This window comes from Oncorhynchus nerka, linkage group LG9b (genome assembly GCF_034236695.1).
Source record: "Oncorhynchus nerka isolate Pitt River linkage group LG9b, Oner_Uvic_2.0, whole genome shotgun sequence".
Taxonomy (NCBI): Eukaryota; Metazoa; Chordata; class Actinopteri; order Salmoniformes; family Salmonidae; genus Oncorhynchus; species Oncorhynchus nerka.
Window position 1 is genome coordinate 50,957,520 of NC_088424.1, and position 19,511 is coordinate 50,977,030.

The 19,511-nt window shown below is 41.7% G+C and overlaps 1 protein-coding gene across 1 annotated transcript in view; it reads left to right on the forward strand.

The window, feature by feature from the left end:
- The first annotated feature begins 5,338 nt into the window (after positions 1–5,338).
- The window catches only part of zzz3 (zinc finger, ZZ-type containing 3), a 73,536-nt gene continuing 59,363 nt past the window's right edge, over positions 5,339–19,511 (forward strand). The window contains exon 1 of the mRNA XM_065013830.1: positions 5,339–5,417. The gene's annotated coding sequence lies outside the window, so the exon portion shown is untranslated. The remainder of the gene's footprint in view (positions 5,418–19,511) is intronic.

The window sequence follows — 19,511 nt, forward strand, 5'->3', positions numbered from 1 at the left end:
TTTCCAGAACTAAACGTTGTCCGGTCGTTTCCAGAACTAAACGTTGTCCGGTCGTTTCCAGAACTAAACGGCGTCCGGTCGTTTCCAGAACTAAACGGCGTCCGGTCGTTTCCAGAACTAAACGGCGTCCGGTCGTTTCCAGAACTAAACGGCGTCCGGTCGTTTCCAGAACTAAACGGCGTCCGGTCGTTTCCAGAACTAAACGGCGTCCGGTCGTTTCCAGAACTAAACATTTAACCGTTTTGTGTCCACCTAAAAGGATTGTTTCTGCTCATGTTCATTATTTTGTTTTCTCTTGACCAAAAATTGAGCCGATGTCACTCTCTTAAGATTTTTGGTGCAAATGGGAAAAGCTATGAAAAATCACAACGTATCTTTACTATAGATATTAAAACGTTATCTTACCTGTTCTAGAAGGGAATGGTTAGAGAAGTGCTAGCTCTTACATGTTCCTTAAAGCTAAGAAGAAGGATCTTAAAAGAGATGATCAAGAAGGGATATACTAAAGAACTAAACGATATCGTCTCAAGAAGGACTGGTATGTTTTGCTCTGTAGATGGGTTTTTATATGTACCAGTGCGTCAGGTTTAGAAGAACTAACGTGAGTCCGGAGTCCCAGCACTTCCTTGTTATTTATCTCCTCCCCCATTGGCCAGACCAGGGGGCTGATTTACTATTGTATCCTATTCCCAACATAGTGCACTACTTTGGGCCAGCGCCCCATGGAACCCTATTCCCTATATAGTGCACTACTTTGGGCCAGCGCCCCATGGAACCCTATTCCCTATATAGTGCACTACTTGGGGCCAGCGCCCCATGGAACCCTATTCCCTATATAGTGCACTACTTTGGAACCTATTCCCTATATAGCCAGCGCCCCATGGAACCCTATTCCCTATATAGTGCACTACTTTGGGCCAGCGCCCCATGGAACCCTATTCCCTATATAGTGCACTACTTTGGGCCAGCGCCCCATGGAACCCTATTCCCTATATAGTGCACTACTTTGGGCCAGCGCCCCATGGAACCCTATTCCCTATATAGTGCACTACTTTGGGCCAGCGCCCCATGGAACCCTATTCCCTATATAGTGCACGACTTTGGGCCAGCGCCCCATGGGAAATAGTGTGGAGGCATTTGATGTTAATAGCCTTTTTGCATAAAATATGTGTCAGGCAGGCTCTCAGTTCATGCATGCTTTAGAGGGGGACCCCAGTCACTCAATCAAGCCAGGGTTGGGGGTCAATCCCATTTCCATTTAGGAAGTCAACTCAAATTCCAATTCTGATTTTCCTCAACGCTTCTCTGTGAGAAAAAATGTGGAACGGAATTTAAATGGAATTGACCCCAACCCTGACCGCTAATCATTGAAAAACTTGCTGGCCACATTATCATATTAAATTGCATGTAAAATTGCTCACTCGTTGCATAATATGTACTCAATGAATCACAAACTTCTGTGGCTATCTGAAATGTACAGAATAATCAGTTTTGTCAGTGGAAGACATTAATATGTGTATAAGGGTATGTTGCTTATGGTTTGTGGTCCCTGAAGGTCGAAGAAGCAATCTAGATAATGCTGTAGGTATGTGAACTATAGGGCATAATGCATATCATGAACACGTCTGTTCTGATTGGCTGATATGATTCTAATAAACCCCGATGATGAAAGGGAACAGTTGAATAGAGTAATTGTTCTGTCACAAACATGATTTCTCTACACTTATTTATTTACCTATCAAATTTAATTTGTCACACGTGCCGATTACAACAGTGAAATAGTTACTGACAAGTCCTTAACACTTATTTTTCTTAAGTAAAAAAAAAATGTAAGAGCAGTAGTAAAAAAATTGCGAGGCTATATACAGGGTATTACGGTACAGAGTCAATGTGGAGGCTATATACAGGGTATTACGGTACAGAGTCAATGTGGAGGCTATATACAGGGTATTACGGTACAGAGTCAATGTGGAGGCTATATACAGGGTATTACGGTACAGAGTCAATGTGGAGGCTATATACAGGGTATTACGGTACAGAGTCAATGTGGAGGCTATATACAGGGTATTGTGGACGGGTATTACAGAGTCAATGTGGAGGCTATATACAGGGTATTACGGTACAGAGTCAGTGTGGAGGCTATATACAGGGTATTACGGTACAGAGTCAATGTGGAGGCTATATACAGGGTATTACGGTACAGAGTCAATGTGGAGGCTATATACAGGGTATTACGGTACAGAGTCAATGTGGAGGTTATATACAGGGTATTACAGTACAGAGTCAATGTGGAGGTTATATACAGGGTATTACAGTACAGAGTCAATGTGGAGGCTATATACAGGGTATTACGGTACAGAGTCAATGTGGAGGTTATATACAGGGTATTACGGTACAGAGTCAATGTGGAGGCTATATACAGGGTATTACGGTACAGAGTCAATGTGGAGGCTATATACAGGGTATTACGGTACAGAGTCAATGTGGAGGCTATATACAGGGTGTTACGGTACAGAGTCAATGTGGAGGCTATATACAGGGTATTACGGTACAGAGTCAATGTGGAGGCTATATACAGGGTATTACGGTACAGAGTCAATGTGGAGGCTATATACAGGGTATTACGGTACAGAGTCAATGTGGAGGCTATATACAGGGTATTACGGTACAGAGTCTATGTGGAGGCTATATACAGGGTATTACGGTACAGAGTCAATGTGGAGGCTATATACAGGGTATTACGGTACAGAGTCAGTGTGGAGGCTATATACAGGGTATTACGGTACAGAGTCAATGTGGAGGCTATATACAGGGTATTACGGTACAGAGTCAATGTGGAGGCTATATACAGGGTATTACGGTACAGAGTCAATGTGGAGGCTATATACAGGGTATTACGGTACAGAGTCAATGTGGAGGCTATATACAGGGTATTACGGTACAGAGTCAATGTGGAGGCTATATACAGGGTATTACGGTACAGAGTCAATGTGGAGGCTATATACAGGGTATTATGGTACAGAGTCAATGTGGAGGCTATATACAGGGTATTACGGTACAGAGTCAATGTGGAGGCTATATACAGGGTATTACGGTACAGAGTCAATGTGGAGGCTATATACAGGGTGTTACGGTACAGAGTCAATGTGGAGGCTATATACAGGGTATTACGGTACAGAGTCAATGTGGAGGCTATATACAGGGTGCTACGGTACAGAGTCAATGTGGAGGCTATATACAGGGTATTACGGTACAGAGTCAATGTGGAGGCTATATACAGGGTATTACGGTACAGAGTCAATGTGGAGGCTATATACAGGGTGTTACGGTACAGAGTCAATGTGGAGGCTATATACAGGGTATTACGGTACAGAGTCAATGTGGAGGCTATATACAGGGTATTACGGTACAGAGTCAATGTGGAGGCTATATACAGGGTATTACGGTACAGAGTCAATGTGGAGGCTATATACAGGGGGTACCAGTACAGAGTCAATGTAGAGACTATATACAGGGGGTACCAGTACAGAGTCAATGTAGAGGCTATATACAGGGTATTACGGTACAGAGTCAATGTGGAGGCTATATACAGGGTATTACGGTACAGAGTCAATGTGGAGGCTATATACAGGGGGTACTGGTACAGAGTCAATGTGGAGTCTATATACAGGGGGTACTGGTACAGAGTCAATGTGGAGGCTATATACAGGGTACTGGTACAGAGTCAATGTGGAGGCTATATACAGGGTATTACGGTACAGAGTCAATGTGGAGGCTATATACAGGGTGTTACGGTACAGAGTCAATGTGGAGGCTATATACAGGGTATTACGGTACAGAGTCAATGTGGAGGCTATATACAGGGTGTTACGGTACAGAGTCAATGTGGAGGCTATATACAGGGTATTACGGTACAGAGTCAATGTGGAGGCTATATACAGGGTATTACGGTACAGAGTCAATGTGGAGGTTATATACAGGGTATTACGGTACAGAGTCAATGTGGAGGCTATATACAGGGTGTTACAGTACAGAGTCAATGTGGAGGCTATATACAGGGTATTACAGTACAGAGTCAATGTGGAGGCTATATACAGGGTATTACAGTACAGAGTCAATGTGGAGGCTATATACAGGGTATTACAGTACAGAGTCAATGTGGAGGCTATATACAGGGTATTACAGTACAGAGTCAATGTGGAGGCTATATACAGGGTGTTACAGTACAGAGTCAATGTGGAGGCTATATACAGGGTATTACAGTACAGAGTCAATGTGGAGGCTATATACAGGGTATTACAGTACAGAGTCAATGTGGAGGCTATATACAGGGTATTACGGTACAGAGTCAATGTGGAGGCTATATACAGGGTATTACAGTACAGAGTCAATGTGGAGGCTATATACAGGGGGTACCGGTACAGAGTCAATGTGGAGGCTATATACAGGGTATTACGGTACAGAGTCAATGTGGAGGCTATATACAGGGTATTACGGTACAGAGTCAATGTGGAGGCTATATACAGGGTATTACGGTACAGGTCATTGAGGTAATATGTGCATGTAGTGAGTTAGTGACTGCATAAATAAATTGTGAGTAGCAGCAGTGTAAAAGAGGGAGGGGGACGATGCAAATCGTCTGGGTAGCCATTTGACTAGATGTTCAGGAGTCTCATGGTTTTGTTTGTAAGAGCTTTTGGGAAGCTTTTTGGACCCCGACTTGGTGCTCCGGTACCTCTTGCCATGCGGTAGCAGAGAGAACAGTCTAAAGACTAGGGTGGTTGGAGTCTCACAATTTTTAGGGCCTTCCTCTGACACCGCCTGGTATAGAGGTCCTGGATGGCAGGAAGCTTGGCCCCAGTGATGTACTGGGCAGTACACATTACCCTCTGTAGTGCCTTGCGGTCGGAGGCCAAGCAGTTGAAAAACCAGGCAGTGAAGCAACCATTGCTCTTTTCAGTCTCCAGAGGGGGGAGGGTGTTATGATCAAAGTACATTTTGTATGGAAATGTTTCATTCAATTGTGGACCAAAACTTGGTTGTCTATCATTACATGTCATGTTTAGCAACTAATAAGAGCATCTCATCAAATAAGATTCTGAACTACTAATTTCATTATAAGGGACCCTTTATTTCTAGGTTATAAGAAAGTGTCATTTAAAAAAAAAATGATTATCAAATGTGCATGTGGCAACAACATTTTACTATGATAGATCCAATGTTTGGCTCAGATGTGAGATGGCATTGGGGCACACACACACACTTTTTGGCACTAGCGGTTGTTTGGTCCGTAGACCTACCTACTGTTCTCCCTGCAACAGCACAAATGTAGTGTTGCATTTTGATGAGCGCCGCCAGTCGTGGAACTCTGCAGCACACACACACACGGTGTGCAGCAAACGATTTGCGGAAGTGAGGTGAGTAATTCTCTAACTAGCTTCATGAAACCATTTTTCAATAAACGATTAATCGGTCGCAATCAAGTGTGATCAGAAGTGAAGCATAAACTTATGTACTCTACGTGTTTTTTTTTATTAAGTCAACCAATAGAGGCCGTTATGCAGGAGATTTGCTTTAGGAAAGTTACTGCACCGAACAATCGGCTACTAGCCGCTGTTAGCAAAGCAGCCTCCCTGCTAGCCAACCACCAATGTTTTAGCTAGCTGTGTATCAACTAAACTTGTTTTTAGTGTTAGCTAGCTTGTCAAATACCTTTTTTTAAATTCTGCATATAAACTATTCACTAGCTTACCGCTATTTTACGACCCAATATATATATATATATATAGCTAGTGAATTTGCTAGTTATCCGTTGCGCCAATGCAATGTAGCTAACCGCTAGTTAGTTTTATTTCATGTAATAAAACAAAGCTAGCTAGCAAAAATGATTAGCTAGGATTTTTCGTTTATTCGGTCACTTAAACTGTTCGAAGTTTAACAGCTTTTCTCAACTAATGTCTTCTAACGGTTTATGGTTGCATAATGAATTGGGGTGCGACCAACCTTGCACATTATGTCCGCTTTACAGTATAGCCTTTTAATGGGTTTGGTTAGCATGTGGGCTAACGGTAGCGGCTACACGTTGCAGCTCATGTTAGCCAGCTAACTTGCTAGTTTGACTTGGTAAGAATAGGGCACACTAGCTACCATGGAGTTAGACACAATATTTGTAAACTAACTGTACGAACGTATTGGATCTTAGTTCATTGGCTTATTGGACATTCGCGCATCAGTGTTGTGAAACTTTGGGTTCTGCAGGCTGGGGCTCAACCGGGGCTCTCTGTCTGTCGGTGCCGTTCCAATCCGCGGATTTGGTTTTAGTCTGTCAGGCCAATTGAATGGAGTGATTCGGTAAAGTAAACTACGTGAGATGAGGACGAAATAAATACTCCAATTGTTTACATTGTGAATTAGTGAAGTTTGCGAACAACTCCACCTTGTACTATCAATCAAGAACGCGGTAGTTATCTGCTTTTGTTTCACATGCGTTTTGTTGTTGTGACTATTTGTTTACACGATGTTGTAACACACAAAACATATATATTGAAGAATACCAACATGACTGTGAATTGTTGCGGGGTGCCGAATACAAAAAGCAAGTGTCTGCTCAGCTAGTAGAAACACGTGTCAATTTAAAGTTCATATCATGCAACACGCGTCCTTGGCAGGAAGTAACTTACTCTTGACGTGTTCGACTGAAGTTTACACCTCTTTGGTCCCTGTTCAAAAATAGTGCACTATATTGTGAATAGGGTGCCAGAGGAGAGGTAGGCAAGGTGCAACCTCTAAACTTCAGTAGTAGGAGTTGCGTGTTTATTTCACAACCTTTGTAACCAGAAAATAAACGGTTTACTCACTATGGCATGTTCAAAGTTAGTTCCTCTAGTCATATATACAGTGGGGAGAACAAGTATTTGATAACCTGCAAAATCGGCAGTGTTTCCTACTTGTTCTCCCCACTGTATATAGTTGAACTAGTTTATTACATTCACAATGCCTCTTCCTGAATGAGTCCACTCCGTGTCTGAAATCATGAATTTTGTCCAGGGCTCGTAGGCAGTTGAATACCTGTTGTTAAATCAAGGTGAACCAATCGGCATGTACAGTAGAGTGTCACAATAGACAACGCCCCCGTCTGCCTGTGCGTTCTCCATCTGTCTTTCCCTTCCTTAGTTTCTACATGGTTAGGTCACATTACTTCTTTGTTGGAGTGGTGTGTGGAGGGCACTATGACAGTGTTACTCACTTACACACAACAACACAGCATGGTAGCAACACCTGACAACACAGCATGGTAGGAACACACAACACAGCATGGTAGCAACACCTGACAACACAGCATGGTAGGAACACACAACACAGCATGGTAGCAACACCTGACAACACAGCATGGTAGCAACACACAACACAGCATGGTAGCAACACCTGACAACACAGCATGGTAGCAACACCTGACAACACAGCATGGTAGCAACACCTGACAACACAGCATGGTAGCAACACCTGACAACACAGCATGGTAGCAACACCTGACAACACAGCATGGTAGCAACACCTGACAACACAGCATGGTAGGAACACACAACACAGCATGGTAGCAACACCTGACAACACAGCATGGTAGGAACACACAACACAGCATGGTAGGAACACACAACACAGCATGGTAGCAACACCTGACAACACAGCATGGTAGCAACACATGACAACACAGCATGGTAGCAACACACAACACAGCATGGTAGGAACACACAACACAGCATGGTAGGAACACACAACACAGCATGGTAGGAACACACAACACAGCATGGTAGCAACACATGACAACACAGCATGGTAGCAACACCTGACAACACAGCATGGTAGCAACACATGACAACACAGCATGGTAGCAACACATGACAACACAGCATGGTAGCAACACATGACAACACAGCATGGCAGCAACACACGACAACACAGCATGGTAGCAACACACGACAACACAGCATGGTAGCAACACATGACAACACAGCATGGCAGCAACACATAACAACACAACATGGCAGCAACACACGACAACACAGCATGGTAGCAACACATGACAACACAGCATGGCAGCAACACAACATAGCAGCAACACACGACAACACAGCATGGCAGCAACACACGACAACACAGCATGGTAGCAACACATGACAACACAGCATGGCAGCAACACAACATGGTAGCAACACATGACAACACAGCATGGTAGCAACACATGACAACACAGCATGGTAGCAACACATGACAACACATGGCAGCAACACATGGCAACACAGCATGGCAGCAACACAGCATGGCAGCATCACATGACAACACAGCATGGCAGCAACACATGACAACACAGCATGGTAGCAACACATGACAACACAGCATGGTAGCAACACATGACAACACAGCATGGTAGCAACACATGACAACACAGCATGGTAGCAACACACGACAACACAGCATGGTAGCAACACACGACAACACAGCATGGCAGCAACACACGACAACACAGCATGGCAGCAACACATGACAACACAGCATGGCAGCAACACATGACAACACAGCATGGCAGCAACACATGACAACACAGCATGGCAGCAACACATGACAACACAGCATGGTAGCAACACATGACAACACAGCATGGCAGCAACACAGCATGGTAGCAACACAGCATGGTAGCAACACAGCATGGCAGCAACACATGACAACACAGCATGGCAGCAACACAGCATGGTAGCAACACATGACAACACAGCATGGTAGCAACACATGACAACACAGCATGGTAGCAACACAGCATGGTAGCAACACAGCATGGTAGCAACACATGACAACACAGCATGGCAGCAACACATGACAACACAGCATGGCAGCAACACATAACACAGCATGGCAGCAACACAACATGGTAGCAACACATGACAACACAGCATGGCAGCAACACAACATAGCAGCATGGCAGCAACACAACATAGCAGCAACACATGACAACACAGCATGGCAGCAACACACGACAACACAGCATGGCAGCAACACATGACAACACAGCATGGCAGCAACACATGACAACACAGCATGGTAGCAACACATGACAACACAGCATGGTAGCAACACAGCATGGTAGCAACACATGACAACACAGCATGGTAGCAACACATGACAACACAGCATGGTAGCAACACAGCATGGTAGCAACACATGACAACACAGCATGGCAGCAACACATGACAACACAGCATGGCAGCAACACATGACAACACAGCATGGCAGCAACACATGACAACACAGCATGGCAGCAACACATGACAACACAGCATGGTAGCAACACATGACAACACAACATGGTAGCAACACATGACAACACAGCATGGCAGCAACACATGACAACACAGCATGGCAGCAACACAGCATGGCAGCAACACATGACAACACAGCATGGCAGCAACACATGACAACACAGCATGGCAGCAACACACAACAACACAGCATGGCAGCAACACAACATAGCAGCATGGCAGCAACACAACATAGCAGCAACACATGACAACACAGCATGGCAGCAACACATGACAACACAGCATGGCAGCAACACACAACAACACAGCATGGCAGCAACACATGACAACACAGCATGGCAGCAACACATGACAACACAGCATGGCAGCAACACATGACAACACAGCATGGCAGCAACACATGACAACACAGCATGGCAGCAACACATGACAACACAGCATGGCAGCAACACATGACAACACAGCATGGCAGCAACACATGACAACACAGCATGGCAGCAACACACGACAACACAGCATGGCAGTAGTTCAGTAGTTCCAAAACATCCGGTGAGTTCTCTTTGAAGTTGAAAAACTCCTTGTACTCCATGATAGCCTTGAGTCTTGACTCAAACTCCCAACTTCAACTCTTCCAACACACATGCATCATAGCTAAAATGTTGCAGTATGACTGGGTTGGCTGCTCTGAGTGTTGGTAAATTAACAACCTGTCAGGTATGAACAGTGTGGTGGTTTTATTTTGAAATGCTGGGACCACACGCAGCATTTTGCCTGGAGTTTTATCTTTCCCTTGGAGCTGGAGATTCACCGTGTTCAGGTGGCAGGTGATGTTAGTTTAATACATGCATACACATAGTTAGTAGATGTTAATGGTCCCATACAAATGGTTAGTGGATGGTAATGGTCACATACACATGGTTAGTGGATGGTAATGGTCCCATACACATGGTTAGTAGATGTTAATGGTCCCATACAAATGGTTAGTGGATGGTAATGGTCACATACACATGGTTAGTGGATGTTAATGGTCCCATACACATGGTTAGTGGATGTTAATGGTCCCATACACATGGTTAGTGGATGTTAATGGTCCCATACACATGGTTAGTGGATGTTAATGGTCCCATACACATGGTTAGTGGATGGTAATGGTCCCATACACATGGTTAGTGGATGTTAATGGTCCCATACACATGGTTAGTGGATGTTATTGGTCACATACACATAGTTAGTGATGTTAATGGTCCCATACACATGGTTAGTGGATGTTAATGGTCCCATACACATGGTTAGTAGATTATTGGATGGTAATGGTCCATGGTTACACATAGTTAGTAGATGTTATTGGTCACATGGTTAGCAGATGTTATTGGTCACATGGTTAGTGGTTATGGTAATGGTCACATGGTTAGTGGATGGTAGATGTTATTGGTCACATGATGTTATTGGTCCCATACACATGGTTAGATGTTATTGGTGTTAATGGTCCCATACACATGGTTAGTGGATGTTAATGGTCCCATACACATGGTTAGTGGATGTTAATAGTCCCATACACATGGTTAGCAGATGTTATTGGTCACATACACATGGTTAGCAGATGTTATTGGTCACATACACATGGTTAGCAGATGTTATTGGTCACATACACATGGTTAGCAGATGTTATTGGTCACATGGTTGGCAGATGTTATTGGTCACATGGTTAGTAGATGTTATTGGTCACATACACATGGTTAGCAGATGTTATTGGTCACATGGTTAGTAGATGTTATTGGTCACATACACATGGTTAGTAGATGTTATTTATTGGTCACATGGTTAGTAGATGTTATTGGTCACATGGTTAGCAGATGTTATTGGTCACATGGTTAGTAGATGTTATTGGTCACATGGTTAGCAGATGTTATTGGTCACATACACATGGTTGGCAGATGGTTAGCAGATGTTATTGGTCACATGGTTAGCAGATGTTATTGGTCACATGGTTAGCAGATGTTATTGGTCACATGGTTAGCAGATGTTATTGGTCACATGGTTAGCAGATGTTATTGGTCACACACATGGTTGGCAGATGTTATTGGTCACATACAGATGTTATTGGTCACATGGTTAGCAGATGTTATTGGTCACATACACATGGTTGGCAGATGTTATTGGTCACATACACATGGTTGGCAGATGTTATTGGTCACATACACATGGTTAGCAGATGTTATTGGTCACATGGTTAGCAGATGTTATTGGTCACATGGTTAGCAGATGTTATTGGTCACATGGTTGGCAGATGTTATTGGTCACATACACATGGTTAGTAGATGTTATTGGTCACATACACATGGTTAGTAGATGTTATTGGTCACATACACATGGTTAGCAGATGTTAATGGTCACATACACATGGTTAGCAGATGTTAATGGTCACATGCACATGGTTGGCAGATGTTATTGGTCACATACACATGGTTAGTAGATGTTATTGGTCACATGGTTAGTAGATGTTATTGGTCACATGGTTAGCAGATGTTATTGGTCACATACACATGGTTAGCAGATGTTATTGGTCACACACACATGGTTGGCAGATGTTATTGGTCACATATTGGTCACATACACATGGTTAGCAGATGTTATTGGTCACATACACATGGTTGGCAGATGTTATTGGTCACATACACATGGTTGGCAGATGTTATTGGTCACATACACATGGTTATTGGTCACATACAGATGTTATTGGTCACATGGTTAGCAGATGTTATTGGTCACATGGTTAGCAGATGTTATTGGTCACATGGTTGGCAGATGTTATTGGTCACATACACATGGTTAGTTATTGGTCAGATGTTATTGGTCACATACACATGGTTAGCAGATGTTAATGGTCAGATGTTATTGGTCATACACATGGTTAGCAGATGTTAATGGTCACATACACATGGTTGGCAGATGTTATTGGTCACATACACATGGTTAGTAGATGGTTAGATTTATTGGTCACATGGTTAGTAGATGTTATTGGTCACATGGTTAGCAGATGTTATTGGTCACATACACATGGTTAGCAGATGTTATTGGTCACATGGTTAGTAGATGTTATTGGTCACATGGTTGGCAGATGTTATTGGTCACATACACATGGTTGGCAGATGTTATTGGTCACATACACATGGTTAGCAGATGTTATTGGTCACATACACATGGTTGGCAGATGTTATTGGTCACATGGTTACACACATGGTTAGCAGATGTTATTGGTCACATACACATGTTAGCAGATGTTATTGGTCACATACACATGGTTAGCAGATGGTTAGCAGATGTTATTGGTCACATGGTTGGCAGATGTTATTGGTCACATACACATGGTTAGTAGATGTTATTGGTCACATACACATGGTTAGCAGATGTTAATGGTCACATACACATGATTAGCAGATGTTAATGGTCACATACACATGGTTGGCAGATGTTATTGGTCACACATTGGTCACATACAGATGTTATTGGTCACATGGTTAGTAGATGTTATTGGTCACATGGTTAGCAGATGTTATTGGTCACATGGTTAGCAGATGTTATTGGTCACATGGTTAGCAGATGTTATTGGTCACATGGTTAGCAGATGTTATTGGTCACATGGTTAGCAGATGTTATTGGTCACATGGTTAGCAGATGTTATTGGTCACATGGTTAGTTGTTATTGGTCACATGGTTGGTGTTATTGATGTTATGTTATTGGTCACATACACATTGGTACATGGTTAGCAGATGTTATTGGTCACATACATGGTTAGCAGATGTTATTGGTCACATGGTTAGCAGATGTTATTGGTCACATGGTTTAGTAGATGTTATTGGTCACATGGTTGGCAGATGTTATTGGTCATATACACATGGTTAGCAGATGTTATTGGTCACATACACATGGTTAGCAGATGTTATTGGTCACATGGTTACAGATGTTATTGGTCATGGTTAGCAGATGTTATTGGTCACATGGTTAGCAGATGTTATTGGTTACATACACATGGGTAGGTTAGCAGATGTTATTGGTCACATACACATGGTTGGCAGATGTTATTGCAGATGTTATTGGTCACATACCCATGGGTAGGTTATGATGTTATTGTTATTGGTCACATACACATGGTTAGCAGATGTTATTGGTCACATACAGATGTTATGGTCACATGGTTAGCAGATGTTATTGGTCACATACACATGGGATGTTAGGTCACATACACATGATGTTATTGGTCACATGGTTAGCAGATGTTATTGGTCACATGGTTAGCAGATGTTATTGGTCACATGGTTAGCAGATGTTATTGGTCATATGTTTATTGGTCACATGGTTAGTATATGTTATTGGTCACATGGTTGGCAGATGTTATTGGTCACATACACAGATGTTATTGGTCACATGGTTAGCAGATGTTATTGGTCACATGGTTAGATGTTAGATGTTATTGGTCACATGGTTAGTAGGTCATGTTATTGGTCACATGGTTGGCAGATGTTATTGGTCATATACACATGGTTAGTAGATGTTATTGGTCACATACACATGGTTAGCAGATGTTATTGGTCACATACACATGGTTAGCAGATGTTATTGGTCACATACACATGGTTGCAGATGTTATTGGTCACATACATGTTATTTAATGGTCATACACATACACACATGGTTGGCAGATGTTATTGGTCACATACACATGGTTGGCAGATGTTATTGGTCACATACACATGGTTGGCAGATGTTATTGGTCACATACACATGGTTAGTTATTGGTCAGATGTTATTTATTGGTCACATGGTTAGCAGGTTAGTGTTATTGGTCACACATGGTTAGCAGGTGTTATTGGTCACATACACATGGTTAGCAGATGTTATTGGTCACATACACATGGTTAGCAGATGTTATTGGTCACATTGGTTAGTAGATGTTATTGGTCACATACACATGGTTAGCTAGCAGATGTTATTGGTCACATGGTTAGTTATTGGTCACACATGGTTGGTTAGCAGATGTTATTGGTCACATGGTTAGTTTTTGGTCAGATGTTATTGGTCACATGGTTAGCAGATGTTATTGGTCACATGGTTAGCAGATGTTATTGGTCAGATGTGTTATTGGTCACATGGTTAGATGTTAGATGTTATTGGTCACATGGTTAGCAGATGTTATTGGTCACATGGTTAGATGTTATTGGTCACATACACATGATGTTATTGGTCACATGGTTAGCAGATGTTATTGGTCACATACACATGGTTAGTAGATGTTATTGGTCACATGGTTAGTAGATGTTATTGGTCACATACACATGGTTGGATGTTATTGGTCAGATGTTATTGGTCACATACACATGGTTAGCAGATGTTATTGGTCACATACACATGGTTGGCAGATGTTATTGGTCACATACACATGGTTGGCAGATGTTATTGGTCACATACACATGGTTAGCAGATGTTATTGGTCACATGGTTAGCAGATGTTATTGGTCACATGGTTAGCAGATGTTATTGGTCACATGGTTAGCAGATGTTTATTGGTCACATGGTTAGCAGATGTTATTGGTCACATACACATGGTTGGCAGATGTTATTGGTCACATACACATGGTTAGCAGATGTTATTGGTCACATACACATGGTTAGCAGATGTTATTGGTCACATGGTTAGCAGGTGTTATTGGTCACACAGATGTTATTGGTCACATGGTTAGCAGATGTTATTGTTAGCAGGTGTTATTGGTCACATACACATGGTTAGATGTTATTGGTCACATACACATGGTGTTGTTATTGGTCACATACACATGGTTAGCACATACACATGGTTAGTAGATGTTATTGGTCACATGGTTAGCAGATGTTATTGGTCACATGGTTAGCAGATGTTATTGGTTACATACACATGGGTAGATGTTATTGATGTTATTGGTCACATACACATGGTGTTAGGTCAGATGTTATTGGTCACATGGTTAGTAGATGTTATTGGTCACATGGTTAGCAGATGTTATTGGTCACATGGTTAGCAGATGTTATTGGTCACATCACATGGTTAGCAGATGTTATTGGTCACATGGTTAGCAGATGTTATTGGTCACATGGTTAGCAGATGTTATTGGTCACATGGTTAGCAGATTGGTCACATACATGGTTAGCAGATGTTATTGGTCACATGGTTAGCAGATGTTATTGGTCACATGGTTAGCAGATGTTATTGGTCACATGGTTAGTAGATGTTATTGGTCACATGTTATTGGTCACACATGGTTAGCAGATGTTATTGGTCACATACACATGGTTAGCAGATGTTATTGGTCACATGGTTAGCAGATGTTATTGGTCACATGGTGTTATTGGTCACACACATGGTTAGCAGATGTTATTGGTCACATGGTTGTTATTGGTCAGATGTTATTGGTTAGCATATACACATGGTTAGCAGGTGTTATTGGTCACATACACATTTACAGATTTAACATGGTTAGTATTTTATTGCACATGGTTGGCAGATGTTATTGGTCACATACACATGGTTAGCAGATGTTATTGGTCACATACACATGGTTAGTAGATGTTATTGGTCAGATGTTATTGGTCACATACATGGTTACACACATGGTTGGCAGATGTTATTGGTCACATACACATGGTTGGCAGATGTTATTGGTCACATACACATGGTTGGCAGATGTTATTGGTCACATACACATACACATGGTTAGCAGATGTTATTGGTCACATGGTTACAGATGTTATTGGTCACATGGTTAGCAGATGGTCACATGGTTATGTTATTGGTCACATACACATGGTTAGCAGATGTTATTGGTCACATACACATGGTTAGCAGATGTTATTGGTCACATACACATGGTTAGCATGTTATTGGTCACATGGTTAGCAGATGTTATTGGTCACATGGTTAGCATAGCACATGGTTATGTTATTGGTCACATGGTTAGCAGATGTTATTGGTCACATGGTTAGCAGATGTTATTGGTCACACATGGTTAGCAGATGTTATTGGTCACATGGTTAGCAGATGTTATTGGTCACATGGTTAGCAGATGTTTATTGGTCACATGGTTAGTAGATGTTATTGGTCACATGGTTAGCAGATGTTATTGGTCACATGGTTAGTAGATGTTATTGGTCACATGGTTGGCAGATGTTATTGGTCATATACAGATGTTATTGGTCATGGTTAGCAGATGTTATTGGTCACATACACATGGTTAGCAGATGTTATTGGTCACATACACAGATGTTATTGGTCACATAGGTTAGCAGATGTTATTGGTCACATACACATGGTTAGCAGATGTTATTGGTCACATACACATGGTTGGCAGATGTTATTGGTCACATACACATGTTATTGGTCACATGGTTAGTAGATGTTATTGGTCATACACATGGTCAGATGTTATTGGTCATACACATGGTTGGATGTTATTGGTCAGATGATGTTATTGGTCACATACACATGGTTAGCAGATGTTATTGGTCACATACACATGGTTAGCAGATGTTATTGGTCACATGGTTAGCAGATGTTATTGGTCACATGGTTAGCAGATGTTATTGGTCACATGGTTAGCAGATGTTATTGGTCACATGGTTAGCAGATGTTATTGGTCACATGGTTAGCAGATGTTATTGGTCACATGGTTAGTAGATGTTATTGGTCACATGGTTAGCAGATGTTATTGGTTATTGGTCACATGGTTACAGATGTTATTGGTACACATGGTTAGCAGATGTTATTGGTCACATGGTTAGCAGATGTTATTGGTCACATGGTTAGCAGATGTTATTGGTCACATACATGGTTAGCAGATGTTATTGGTCACATACACATGGTTAGATGTTATTGATGTTATTGGTCACATACAGATGTTATTGGTCATGGTTAGCAGATGTTATTGGTCACATACACATGGTTGTTATTGGTCAGATGTTATTGGTCACATACACATGGTTAGCAGATGTTAGATGTTATTGGTCACATGGTTAGCAGATGTTATTGGTCACATGGTTAGCAGATGTTATGTTATTGGTCACATGGTTTATTGGTCACATGGTTAGATGTTATTGGTCACATAGCAGATGTTATTGGTCACATGGTTAGCAGATGTTATTGGTCAGATGTTATTGGTCACATACACATGGTTAGCAGATGTTATTGGTCACATGGTTAGCAGATGTTATTGGTCACATAGCAGATTGGTCACATGGTTGGTCAGATGTTATTTATTGGTCACATACACATGGTTAGATGTTATTGGTCAGATGTTATTGGTCACATACACATGGTTAGCAGATGTTATTGGTCACACATGGTTAGCAGATGTTATTGGTCACATGGTTAGCAGATGTTATTGGTCACATGAGCAGGTGTTATTGGTCACATGGTTAGCAGATGTTATTGGTCCATACACATGGTTAGCAGATGTTATTGGTCACATACACATGGTTAGTAGATGTTATTGGTCACATGGTTAGCAGATGTTATTGGTCACATACACATGGTTAGTAGATGTTATTGGTCACATACACATGGTTAGCAGATGTTATTGGTCACATAGATGTTATTGGTCACATGGTTAGCAGATGTTATTGGTCACATGGTTAGCAGATGTTATTGGTCACATACACATGGTTGGCAGATGTTATTGGTCACATACACATGGTTAGCAGATGTTAATGGTTAGCAGATGTTATTGGTCATACACATGGTTAGCAGATGTTATTGGTCACATACATGGTTAGTAGATGTTATTGGTCACATGGTTAGCAGATGTTATTGGTCACATACACATGGTTAGTAGATGTTATTGGTCACATGGTTAGCAGATGTTATTGGTCACATGGTTAGCAGATGTTATTGGTCACATACACATGGTTAGCAGATGTTAATGGTCACATACACATGGTTGGCAGATGTTATTGGTCACATACACATGGTTAGCAGATGTTATTGGTCACATACACATGGTTATACATGTTATTGGTCACATGGTTAGCAGATGTTATTGGTCACATACACATGGTTAGCACGGTGTTATTGGTCACATGGTTAGCAGGTGTTATTGGTCACATACATGGTTAGCAGGTTATTGGTTATTGGTTAGCAGATGTTATTGGTCACATACACATGGTTAGCAGATGTTTTTGGTCACATACACATGGTTAGCAGATGGTCACATAGCATATGTTATTGGTCACATGGTTAGCAGATGTTATTGGTCACATGGTTAGCAGATGTTATTGGTTACATACACATGGTTAGCAGATGTTATTGGTCACATATGTTATTGGTCACATACACATGGTTAGCAGATGTTATTGGTCATGGCTACACATGGTTAGATGTTATTGGTCACATACACATGGTTAGCAGATGTTATTGGTCACATACACATGGGTCAGCAGATGTTATTGGTCACATACACATGGTTAGCAGATGTTATTGGTCACATACACATGGCTAGCAGATGTTATTGGTCACATACACATGGTTACATACAGATGTTATTGGACACATACACATGGTTGGCAGATGGCTAGCAGATGTTATTGGTCACATACACATGGTTAGCAGATGTTATTGGTCACATGGTTAGCAGATGTTATTGGTCACATGGTTAGCAGATGTTATTTGTCACATGGTTAGCAGATGTTATTGGTCACATGGTTAGCAGATGTTATTGGTCACTTGGTTAGCAGATGTTATTGGTCACATGGTTAGCAGATGTTATTGGTCACATGGTTAGCAGATGTTATTGGTCACATGGTTAGTAGATGTTATTGGTCACATGATTGGCAGATGTTATTGGTCACATACACATGGTTAGCAGATGTTATTGGTCACATGGTTAGCAGATGTTATTGGTCACATGGTTGGCAGATGTTATTGGTCACATGGTTGGCAGATGTTATTGGTCACATGGTTGGCAGATGTTATTGGTCACATACACATGGTTAGCAGATGTTAATGGTCACATACACATGGTTAGCAGATGTTATTGGTCACATACACATGGTTGGCAGATGTTATTGGTCACATACACATGGTTAGTAGATGTTATTGGTCACATACACATGGTTAGCAGATGTTAATGGTCACATGGTTAGCAGATGTTAATGGTCACATGGTTAGCAGATGT